A 13,588-nucleotide genomic window follows, 5' to 3' on the forward strand; every position below is an offset into this window, starting at 1 on the left:
CACGGCACTTCATGCCCATAATTAAATCATTATATTTTCCCGGCACATCGTGCCCTCATTTCATATTTCACCTGCACGGACAACTCACGTGCCAAATATCATTATCATTTAATCACAGCACCTCGTGCCCACATTTCATATCACAACCACAATTCACATGCCAATATTCTCAATGTATATAAGATCCACATGATCAATTTATTTCCACTAAAGTGAGTTTAAAAGTTTTTAAATCAATTAAGAAATCAACAAAGAATTGAATTTATTTTTATAAATCATTTGGGTGAAGAAAATAACTTTGCACTTATATCAAAGCATCAGATAAACTACTGATTTGGTTGTAAAACTATTTAATTTAAAAACATAATAATAATTTCTTTTATTTAAATCAACTCAATCATCGCAAATCAGAAAGAAAACCAGAAATATACTTCTTCAGAGTCTTGTGCTAAAAAGCCAAAGTCTACACAATACAACTAGGAGCACAAAACACATAATAATAAAGTCAACTAGTACACCACGGAAGAAGACAAGAATTTACATATTAAATAAAACCAAATCACCCAAGGCAAGAACATGAATAAAGAAGTATCAATAGGGCACTCCCGAGGTACCGCCTCGTAGTCCCAAATCATAAATAAATTCACAATATCTCATTTACTTATATCATCGCGGGAGCCTTCACATTAAATTTTTAAAGAAATCATTTTTCCGAAATAGCATCCCGCGTTTTAGCCACCCTTATCACACCGCATGACTTCTAGTAATTCCCCTACTAGCCACGCGTTTCAAGCCACCCTTATCTCACCGCATGACTTCTAGTAGTTCCCCTACTAGCCACGCGTTTCAAGCCACCCTTATCTCACCGCATGCGTTTCATCACCCTGACCTTATATCACCGCAATGACTTCTAGTAGTTCCCCTACTAGCCACGCGTTTCAAGCCACCCTTATCTCACCGCATGTGTATCAATATCACAATATTTCACAAATCGCACCTCAAGTGCCCAAATATCACAGCATAATATAACTTGCATCTCAAGTGCCCAAATATTACAGCATTTCACAAATTGCACATCAAGTGCTCAAATCTTACAACATATCACAGATTGCACATCAGGTGCTCAAATCTTACAACATATCACATTTGCACATCAGGTGCTCAAATCTTACAACATATCACAAATTGCACATCGAGTGCTCAAATCTTACAACATATCACAGATTGCACATCAGGTGCTCAAATCTTACAACATATCACAAATTGCACATCGAGTGCCCAAATATTACAAGTTGCCACAGAAATCAACAATTCATTATTTTCTACAATAAGTAGCCCACGGCTCGACCATAATGTGCACAAAAATCTTAACAAAATATCCGGAAGCGAACAACTCGACAAAATAATATTTAACATAAAAATCAAGGTGGCAACCATACCAAATCATCATGTAAAAACAATTTCAACAAACAAGGATCTAGGCATGACAAATAGAGGATTTAATAATTGCCAGTAATTTTCAATTTGATACATAAGGGCGTATAATAATTTTAATCAATGAAATTTGCACATATAAACCAAGTACGTATTCGTCACCTCGCGTACATGGATTTCAATTACACAAATAGCACATAATACTCAATGCCTAAGAGGTAATTCCCTCACTCGAGGTTAAGCAAGACACTTACCTCGACGAAACTAAGTCAATGTTTTAAATGATCTTCGTGAGTGAAGTCACCTTCGGACGGCTCAAATCTGAAATTCACCCCTTAATAATACTACGATGGTCCACCACACTAAACAAATTTCAATCTACAACAATGCAAAACAATTGCACCAATATTAGTAAATAAGTTTCCAGATTTTTGGTCATTTAGGCATTTTATCAAACACCTAGTAGGCATGAATCTCTTCATATCTTAACCATAGAATTAGTTCATCCAACTACTACCACTTACCAACAATTTATCCCACCATCATTCTTAAATAATTCATAACTTCCAACATCACATACATGACCATCCATCCGCACCCAACTAACAAAATTCCATCAAATAATCACCTTTCAATCTCTACAATGGTTATGTATTTAAATTGGAAACATAAGGCTTCCAATCGCCATACCATAAGTTCTAATACTTAATTGATACTCATATTCCCATAATATATCCATACATGTAAGTCTAAGGGTGTAGGATTACCTTTTTGGAAGAAATCTTGCAAAACCCTCCTTTGAGTTCTTGAAGAAATTTCTTGAAGATCTAAGTATTTTATGTGTAGATTTCATCAATACTAGTGTAGAAATAATAAAATTTCACATCAAGATAATGGGGATTGCTTACCTTGAAGAAGAGAGGAGTTGGTGGTCTTGAGAGAGTGGAGAAGAGCTCCAAAATTCGTCCAAATAAAGTGGGAAAAATGAACCCCGAAATTGTATCTATAGGCCCAGATTTCTGGGTTTCGGATGCTGCCCCGGATGCTATGGCAGCACTTCATTGCCAGCCCCTTTTTCGGATGCGGCTCCGGATGCTTCGCATCTGCAGTCTCCTCGGCCAGCCTTTGGTAATTTGGTCATAACTTCTTGTAAAAATGTCCAAATGACGAACGGTTTGAAGCGTTAGAAACTAGACTCGAAGATCTTTTATTTGATAGGTTGTGCATCACATAACACCTTATATATATGTAGATAATCTCGTTCTAAGTTAGGTCTTATGCCGAAACATAACAAATCGATCCGGAATGACCTCAAATTTTGCACACAAGTCGTAAATGACATAACGAAACTATTCAAATTTCCGGAATTGAAGTCCAAGCCCGATACATCAAGGTCAACTTTCAGTCGACACTTTTCTTAAAATCTTCCATTTTCCAACTTTCGCCAAAATGCGTCGAATTCTCCTACGGACTTCCAAATCCAAATCCGGACATACGCCTAAGTCTGAAATCTCCATACGAAGCTATTGACACTATAAAAATCCCATTCCGGAGTCATTCTGCTCAAAAGTCAAACTCCGGTCAACTCTTTTCAACTTAAGACTTCTAACATGGAATTTATTCTTTCGAACTAATCAGAAACACTTGAAAATTAAAACCGACGATTCACACGCGTCATAATACATCATATGAAGCTATTCAAGACTTCAAATAGTTGGAAGGAGCGTAAATGTTCAAAATAATAAGTCGGGTCATTACACAACTACACCTCAATGCCAATCAAGTCAGATTATATTAGTAAATTCTAATATATAGAAATCAAGAAATTAATTAGCAAAGAATATCAATGTCTGAGAACAACAATTATGCATTTCCTATTGAATTTTGACAACTGGAAACTTTCCAACTACGGATGATAAACCACAAACACATACATGATACAAGTTAACATTGACTTAACAAGTATTTAATATATAGTCATACTAAAGAGTATTTACTAGGAGATAAAACAACTTGAACAAGATTGTATTAACCAGCAGTGCTTGTAACAACCTGATTATAGCTTGTTGATTCTTTTTGTCTCACCAAACATTGACATATATAAAGTACTTAAAATTTTATAACTATTCCAAAATGGGAGAAGTATCACAGGATTCCCCTATCAAAACCTTTATGTCATATCAAAGATTGTTAGACATAATGCAGTATGAGATTATAAGGAGAAACTTCCTTCAAAATAAAGACGATTATTAATCCCTAACTTTCAGCTACAAAGATTTCACTTCCGATTATTCAATCTTAATATGACGACAGAACAAGGCATTAAAAACTTCTAAATCATTTTACTCTAGGAGAATAATTGTATTAAGCATAAAGAAATGCACATGATAATCAGAATTGCAGTTTCAAAACTAACTTCGGAAGCACAACGTAAGCTATAAAAGTATACCACTTAGATTACTACAAATGTGATATTCGATTTAATTCTCTATAGATTATATTACAACATAGACACATAACTTATAGCATACCATTTGAAGGGCTTTGTGGATACATGTTGGGGAGCAAGAAAACTAATATTTCCGAGGATGCTTTGAGGCTAAGGCTTTTTCCCTTCTCTCTATGGAGTAAAGCTTTAAATTGGTTGGAACGTTTGCCGAATCTTCAATACACACTTGGGATGAGTTGGCGGCCAAGTTCATTGCTAAGTTTTTCTCCCCCGGACACATGGCTTTAGAGCCCGATTATATCTGGATTCGCGCCGGGTAGGGCCCTATTTAGAGGGAAGTGCTCCCTACCAAGGATTTTTCCATACACAGGGCTCGAACTCAAGACCTTTAGTTAAGGGAGGATCAGCCCTATCCGTTGCACCACATCATTTGGTGGTAATCATGTATTGAATTCAACTTCTTAGTTAGTTATACCAGCTCCATTTGAACCCCAGCTCTCATGCAATAAGATAGAAGTTCAAGGTTGATTTTTCATGTACATTAACTGCATTTTCAAGTGTATTTTTGCTAACGTCACCAAAGCATATAGTATGATTTTCAGAAAATTGTTCAATTACAATTGTCATATTTCTACCAAGTACCGCTTTTTTGCATGAGAAACCTTTTCAAGGACTAGGAGTACGTAACGTTTTTCATATGATGTGAATAGAACTACATATATCTGTTTCACAAAAAAAAAAATGTTAGATTTTCCCTCTTTTTTGGCTCGTCCATGCATGACCGTATAAAGATTTTCTTACACTACTTTTACAAATTATAGAAGATTGTTTTCCATTTTTCAAAGCTTACCCATTAATGTTTCTATAGAGCATCATATGTAGTTGCATTAACTTTAAGTAAAAATTTCCTTACACTATAAGAATATTTCGACCTTCTATAAAAGATTGTTTTCCATTCTTTTTCCTGCAGGCCCTAATGGGGTATTATAAGACATAAAATTAAATAGTTGGACCCAATAAGGTTCTAATTTCGAATGATTAAATAAAAAAGAAGTGCATTTGAAAAAAAAGAAGCAAACTAGGGAAAAAAGAAGTGCCAACTTAAGGTTAATTGAGCTTCTTAGCTAATTAATGATGTTCCTCGTGATATTATTAATTATGGAGTTTGACTCGCCATGCGTGAACTACTAGTATTTTACAATATATTTTGACCTATTATGGAAGATTGTTTTCCATTTTTTTTAATATTACTAATTAATGTTTGTATATAGCATTAATAAGAATTTTCTTATATATAGTATCAGTAGATTTTGACCTATTAAATTATTTTCCAATTTTATAATGTTACCAATTAATGCTGGTCCGTGCATACACACTATAAATATTCCCAATGATATAATAGTTTCGTACCCTATAACCTAAGGTTTTTTCGTTTTTCTTATTTGCAGTTTCACTTTGAAAAATATAACTAAATAACAATGAGGAGCATTAATGGTGAACGAAGCCTTTTCATGATTTATGTGGTTTTTTTGCTTGTGGTATATATATTACCTCTCTTCTTTCCCTTCTCCCTTTCATTATTCTCTTCTCCTTTACTTTTTTTTGTTTATTTTTGTATTATTTTCCAGAAAATATTAGTGAAGTTGGAAAATCTAAACGTTCATGCATGTACTATATATATATATATACTCCCTCTGTTTCAATTTATGTGAACCTATTTCCCTTTTAGTCCGTGCCAAAAAGAATGACCTCTTTCCTTATTTGGAAATAATTTACCTTATTTGGAAGCACATATATTTTGTGTGGCTATAAATCATTGCATAAAGGTAAATTATTTCCAAATAAAAAAAGATGTCATTCTTTTTTGGCACGGACTAAAAAGGAAATAAGTTCACATAAATTGAAACAAAGGGAGTATATATATATATATATATATATATATATATATATATATAGTACATGCATGAACGTTTAGATTTTCCAACTTCACTAATATTTTCTGGAAAATAATACAAAAATAAACAAAAAAAAGTAAAGGAGAAGAGAATAATGAAAGGGAGAAGGGAAAGAAGAGAGGTAACATATATACCAGAGAATGTAACAAGCAAGAAAACCACATAAACCATGAAAAGGCTTCGTTCACCATTAATGTTCCTCATTGTTTTTCAGTTGTATTTTGCAAAGTGAAATTGCAAATAAGAAAAAAGAGAAAACCGCATAAACCATGAAAAGGCTTCGTTCACCATTAATGCTCCTCGTTGTTATTCAGTTGTATTTTGCAAAGAGAAACTGCAAATAAGAAAAAAGAAAAAACCTTAGGTTTGAGGGTACGTAACTATTATATCATTGGGGATATTTATCGTATATATATATATATATATATATATATACACATATACATATACATATACATATATATACACAGTCAGATCTCCTCTATAACAACGATCCCCTATAGCACTTTACTATAACAACCGAGTTTTCTTTGGAACCATTTTTAATATCATGTTATAATATATATTCTTTATAACGGCACTTCACTATAGCAGCCAAAAGATATTGGAACAAGCGAGACTGTTATAGAGTGTGATGACCAAAAATGTCATCTTTAAATTTAATAATTAATTCTGTGTTCTAAGACCTCGAAAAGTACTATTTATCCTTCCTCGACTTGCGTGCGCAGTCCATAAAATTTTCCGGATAGTTTTCAGGTGAAAAATGGATTAAAATGTGAATTAGAGCTTTAAAACTCAATTGAGTTGACTTTGGTCAACATTTTGAGCAAACGGATTCGGATCAGTATTTTGATAATTTTGGTAGGTCCGTATTGTGATTTGGGACTTAGTCATATACCCGGAATCAAATTCCGAGGTCCCTAGCCCGAGATATGGAATTTTGATGAAAAATTAAAAGTTTAAGTTCAAATAGTGACCGGATGTCAAATTATGTGCAAACGACCCCGGAATAAAATTTTGAAGATTACAACAGCTCCGTATGGTGATTTTGGACTTAGGAGCGTGATCGAAATTTTATTTGGAAGTCCGTAGTAGAATTAGGCTTGAAATGCCGAAAGTTGAATTTTTGGAAAATTTGACCGAGAGGTTGACTTTTTGATATCGAGGTCGAAATCCGATTCTGAAAATTTTCATAGCTCAGTTATGTCATTTATGACTTGTGTGCAAAATTTGAAGTGATACCGAATTGATTTGATGTGTTTCGACACAAGATATAGAATTTAAAAGTTCAAAGTTCATTGATTTTGATTTGAGGTGCGATTCGTCGTTTTGGTGTTGTTTGATGTAGTTTGAAGCCTCGACTAAGTTCGTATGGTATTTTGAGACATGTTGGAATAATTGGTTAAGGTCCCGAGGGTCTCGGGTGGATTTCGGAAGGTAAACGAAATGGATTTCGTACAAAGTGCTGGAAATTTCTGTTTGCAGAAATTTCTGTTGCAGAAATTCCGTGCGTGGAGCCAAGTTTGGAAGCTTATATCTCGCAATGCATAAGGAATGAGAAAATATACAAAACTTAAAAGTTGTAGTCGTTGGATTATAGGTTCCAGAAAGTTAAACTATGCATTATTTGGACATTTGTACAGAAAGTTATGATGGATTGAAAGAAGGCTGGTAGAGTAGTTTCGCTAGAAATTTCGCCAGAAATTCAGATGCATGCAGCCAACTTTGGGAGCTTATATCTCGCAATGCATAAGGAATCGGAATAATTGCAAAACATGAAAGTTGTAGTCGGTGGATTCTAGTTTCCATAAAGTTAAACCATTTATCATTTAGATATTCGTACATAAAGTTATGATCAATTGAAGTAAGACTGGTAGAGCTATTTCTGTAGACTTTTAGTGACGAAAAATGGACTTTTAGTGACGGATTGGCAGAAACTTAAGGACCAAAAATGCTCATTTCATTCATTTCGTTTTGGATTTTTGGAGCACGGTTTTTGGGCGATTTTTGGACGATTTTCACGGGAAAACATTGGGTTAAGTGTTCCTTATCCTATATTGATTATATTTCATGATTCCATACTCATTTACATCATGAATCCGTGAATTTATGGAAGAAAAATCAAGATTTTTGCAAAATCTTCCAAAAACAAAAATTTAAGATTTGGAGGTCGAGTTGTTATCGGATTTTGGTAAAATTGATATGGGTGGACTCGTAATTGAATGGGTTATCGGATTTTATATGTTTCGCTGGATTCCGATATATGGGCCCCACGGACAAATTTTGAGCCAATTTCGGATTTTAATGAAAATGTAATATTTTCTTATGAAATTGATTACTATAATTTTTGTTGACTGTATCGAATTAATTATGACTAGATACGAGTCGATTGGAGTCAGAAAATCGAGGAAAAAGCATAATACTTGATTAAATTGGAGCAAGTCGAGGTAAGTGACTTGTCTAACCTTGTGTGGGGGAAATTTCCCCTAGAATTGATATTGATGTGATTATTGAAATATGTTGAAAGTCGTGTGCACGAGGTGACGAGTGTGTACACGGGTTAATTTGCGAAATATTATATTTTTAAATTGTGTAGATCACTGTTGCGCATTTATTAAATTATTTTATTTTGTTATATTCTTCATCATTGATGTGAGATATATACTTCAAATTTGTTTGATCTTTTCTTACTAATTGTTTTACCGGTTTAGTTGAAACTTGATTTCTTTTATTCTGTGCATTATTTGAAGGTTGATTTTCTTTAAATTAAATATTATTAATATGAAGTATTTGACATTTTTAAACTTGATATTGAAGCAACGTAGTAAAGATTTTGAAATATTATTTTCCTAAATTATTTACTCCTGAATATTTTTATACTCATTGTGAGGGAGCCGTGAGCTCTTTATTGTGGAAGAATATTATTGATGAATTATTTTGACATGAGCTATGAGCTCTTTATTGTGGAAAACTATTATTGATGATTTATTTTGGCATGAGCCGTGGGCTCTTTATTGAGGAAAAATATTGTTGTTGAATTATTTTGGCAAGTTAAATTATTTGAGCACTTGAGGTACAAATTGTGATATATTGTGATATTGATACGTATGCGGTGGTATAAGGTCTGGGTGTTGAAACGCATGCGGTGAGATAAGAGTGACTTGATACGCGTGGCTAGTAGGGAAACTACTAGAAGTCATGCGGTGTGATAAGGGTGGCTAAAACACGGGATGCTATTTCGGGAAAAATATTTTCTTTAAATAAATTGTGAAGGCTCCCGCGGTGATATAAGGAAATGAGATATTGTGAATTTATTTATGATTTGGGACTACGAGGCGGTACCTCGGGAGTGCCCTTGTTGATATTGATTTATGGCCGTAGTTGCCTTTGATTATTATTGTGATTTTTATAAAGTTAAAGGAAATTCTGTTTTGATTTCCACGAGATATTATTTGCAATTATTTGGTGTCATTAAATGTGACATACTATTTGATTCATTTTCAATGTCATTTTATTTTACTACATTGATAAATATTTTATTATACCATTATTATATTCCAGTAAGGCCTCACCTGACCTCGTCACTACTCTACCGAGGTTAGGCTTGGCACTTACTGGGTACCACTGTGATGTACTAATACTACGCTTCTGCACATCTTTTTGTGCAGATCCAGGTATATTTTACCAGCCTAGACGTCATTGAGTTACCTGCGCACGGAGACTTCGAGGTATATCTGCCAGCGTCCGCAAACTCCGGAGTCCCCTTCTATCATTTTATGTTGCTTCCTTATATTTTATCTAGACCTTGACATATAGAGACATTAAGAATAAATTCTTAGAAGCTTGTGGCTTATTTCTACCGGATTTTGGGAGTTGAAATTGTTTGAATTGTAGTTTAATTATTTCAGATATTTATTATTATTTCACATTGATAGGCTTACCTAGTCTTAGAGACTAAGTGCCATCACGACATCCTACGGAGGAAATTTGGGGTCGTGACATAGAGAGACTGTATATACCCTAGCTTCTAGTAGATTGTTCTCTATTATTGCACTTCACTATATAAGCTCTCTTTTCCTTCTCCCTTTTCATTGTTCTCTTCTCCTTTTCTTTATTTGCCAAATAAAAACTGAAGTTGGAAAATCTAACGTATATGCATGTACTAGATATATTATATACATACAGCTCTATATTATAATATTCAAGTTTTCTTTGAAATTATTTTTAATATTATATTACTATAATATATATTTTCTATAACAACTCGTCACTATAACAGTCAAATAATATCAGGACTAACAAGACTGTTATAAAAAAGTTTGACTATATATATCTTAGCTTCTAGTAGGATCTTCTTCTGGTTAACTTTTTATGAATTTTTTCCTTAATTAAGGATTGACTCAATTACTCTTAACTATCTTGAATGTTCAATGTCCGATCAAAATCTTGAATCAAGTGTTTTTTATTAATATCTTTGATGGTATTGTATGCAGTGATGCAAGTTAATCATGCATTGAAACTAGCTGAAGAAGGTGGTGCTATTCAAGAAAATCACAGTAATAGCGGTGGTAGTGGTGATGAACGCAATAACTCACATTACAAAATAGGGTTAACTGAATTATGTCGAAAAGACATCTTACAAGTAAGTCAAGGTCCGTCAGGAACACTGAATGGGGTTTCAGTGTACTCAGTCACAATCATAAACACATGCTCCTCTGGAAGTTGACATAACATTCACTTGAGTTGTGGTTGGTTCAGTTCGACAAGACTTATAAATCCTACAATTTTCAGAAGACTTGGTTATAATGATTACCTTGTCAATAATGGAAAGCTTTTAAAACCTGGACAATAACTCAATTTTCAATATTCCAATACTTTTAGTTATCCTCTTGCAGTTTCTTCCATTAGCTGCAACTAGATATGGTTTTAGTATTAGTATGAGTATACTAAAGAGGATTATATTAGTTAGATATAGAAGCTTTATATAGTTCAAATAGGTGGATATTAGAAGTTTTATGCTATAGTTGATTTTAATTGGTTCGAATTGAAGTGTAATTAGTTGATTGAATGATTACCACTACTAGAAATTAGGCAAAAACCTACCAAAGTTGGTCGGTTTTTCAAAATATTTTATTTTTTAATTTTTTTTTACGAAACCGACCAACTTTGGTCAGTTTTCTTTTGCGTACAAATGCGGAAAACTCTTTTTGAGTCCCGCAAAATTTATTTTTCTAGCAACCGACCAACTTTGGTCGGTTTTTAATTAAAATAAATAAAAAATAATATTAAAAAAAATGACCAAAATTGGTCGGTTAATTCGGCCGGTCATTTTAAAAAACCGACAACTTTAGTCGGTAATTTTATTTTTTAATAAAATCGACCAACTTTGGTCGGTTATTTTCGTGCGAATATACAATTAAAGAGTATAAATCAAATAAAAGACCGTCTTAAAATAAAATGCACCAATGGTCTAGTGGTAGAATAGTATCCTGCCACAGTACAGACCCCGGTTCGATTCCTAGATGGTGAATCTTTTGATTACATAATTAAAATACCGACCAACTTTGGTCGGTTTTTTTTTGCAATATTATTTTTTGAATTTAATTGACCGACCAAAGTTGGTCGGTAATTTCTGACCAACTTTGGTCGGTATGCCTTTTCGACCTCTAAAATACCGTCCACACGTAAATGATCGCGTTTTGGACAGTTATTAGCCATTACCGACCAACGTTGATCGGTTTTTACCAGGTTTCTAGTAGTGTACACTGCTATGGTTTGCTTTGCTAACTAGAGCATTGGTTAGCCAAAAGCATACTTGTCCTTTTGTTTCATTTTATGGGTCTTAGTTTGATTTTATTAGATACAAAATTAATAAAGTAAAATAAAACTTTTGAATCTTGTATTCTTAAATGTATGATAATAACAATAATATCAAAATTACTCATTATATCTTGTGTTTAAAAAAATCGGCTCATATCAACTTTTACCATAATAATACTTTATATTATTTGTATATATATATTAATCAACTACACCTCAATGCCAATCAAGTCAGATTATATTAGTAAATTCTAATATATAGAAATCAAGAAATAAATTAGCAAAGAATATCAATGTCTGAGAACAACAATTATGCATTTCCTATTGAATGTTGACAACTGGAAACTTTCCAACTACGGATGATAAACCACAAACACATACATGATACAAGTTAACATTGACTTAACAAGTATTAAATATATAGTCATACTAAAGAGTATTTACTAGGAGATAGAACAACTTGTACAAGATTGTATTAACCAGCAGTGCTTGTAACAACCTGATTATAGCTTGCTGATTCTTGTTGTCTCACCAAACATTGACATATATAACTATTCCAAAATGGGAGAAGTATCACAGGATTCCGCTATCAAAACCTTTATGTCATATCAAAGATTGTTAGACATAATGCAGTATGAGATTATAAGGAGAAACTTCCTTCAAAATAAAGATGATTATTAATCCCTAACTTTCAGCTACAAAGATTTCACTTCCGATTATTCAATCTTAATATGACGACAGAACAAGGCATTAAAAACTTCTAAATCATTTTACTCTACGAGAATAATTGTATTAAGCATAAAGAAATGCACATGATAATCAGAATTGCAGTTTCACAACTAACTTCGGAAGCACAACGTAAGCTATAAAAGTGTACCACTTAGATTACTACAAACGTGATATTCGATTTAATTCTCTATAGATTATATTACAACATAGACACATAACTTATAGCATACCACACAGACTACTACAAATAAAAGTCAATGAAAATATAGTAGTACAGTTTTATCAACACATTAGTCATCATCTATTTCTTCTTCAAACTCTTCCTCATCCTCCTCTTCATTTTCAATACAACTTTTACTTTTCCCATAAAATCAAGGATGTAAAAATCAGTTCTTGCTGGAACATATCATATAAATTTATTATTAAGGTAAATCCCTAATAAAATACTTAAATCTAAACCCTAAAATCATATCAATTTATTATTGACCCAAAAGTATGAAAATCAAGGTAATAGTCAAACAAGAATTATCATATCAAAATTTCTCAAGAGAAAGAAAAACAAAACAGAAAAGAGAAAGTTTACCTGAACAAAGATAAGAATAATGGTGTAGACAAAGTACAAAAATAGTAAAAATCACTAATGTGATGCTCACTTTGCTTGAGCAACAAGGTTTCTTCACTGGTGCACCAACTCAAAATATTTAGAAACATTTGAAGGGCTTTGTGGATACATGTTGGGGAGCAAGAAAACTAATATTTTCGAGGATGCTTTGAGGCTAAGGCTTTTTCCCTTCTCTCTATGTAGTAAAGCTTTAAATTGGTTGGAACGTTTGCCGAATCTTCAATACACACTTGGGATGAGTTGGCGGCCAAGTTCATTGCTAAGTTTTTCTCCCCCGGACACATGGCTTTGGAGCCCGATTATATCTGGATTCGCACCGGGTAGGGCCCTATTTAGAGGGAAGTGCTCCCTACCAAGCATTTTTCCATACACAGGGCTCGAACTCAAGACCTTTGGTTAAGGGAGGATCAGCCCTATCCGCTGCACCACATCATTTGGTGGTAAACATGTATTGAATTGAACTTCTTAGTTAGTTATGCCAGCTCCATTTGAACCCCAGCTCTCATGCAATAAGATAGAAGTTCAAGATTGATTTTTCATGTACATTAACTGCATTTTCAAGTATATTTTTGCTAACGT

Source organism: Nicotiana tomentosiformis, chromosome 8 (assembly GCF_000390325.3).
Source record: "Nicotiana tomentosiformis chromosome 8, ASM39032v3, whole genome shotgun sequence".
NCBI lineage: Eukaryota > Viridiplantae > Streptophyta > Magnoliopsida > Solanales > Solanaceae > Nicotiana > Nicotiana tomentosiformis.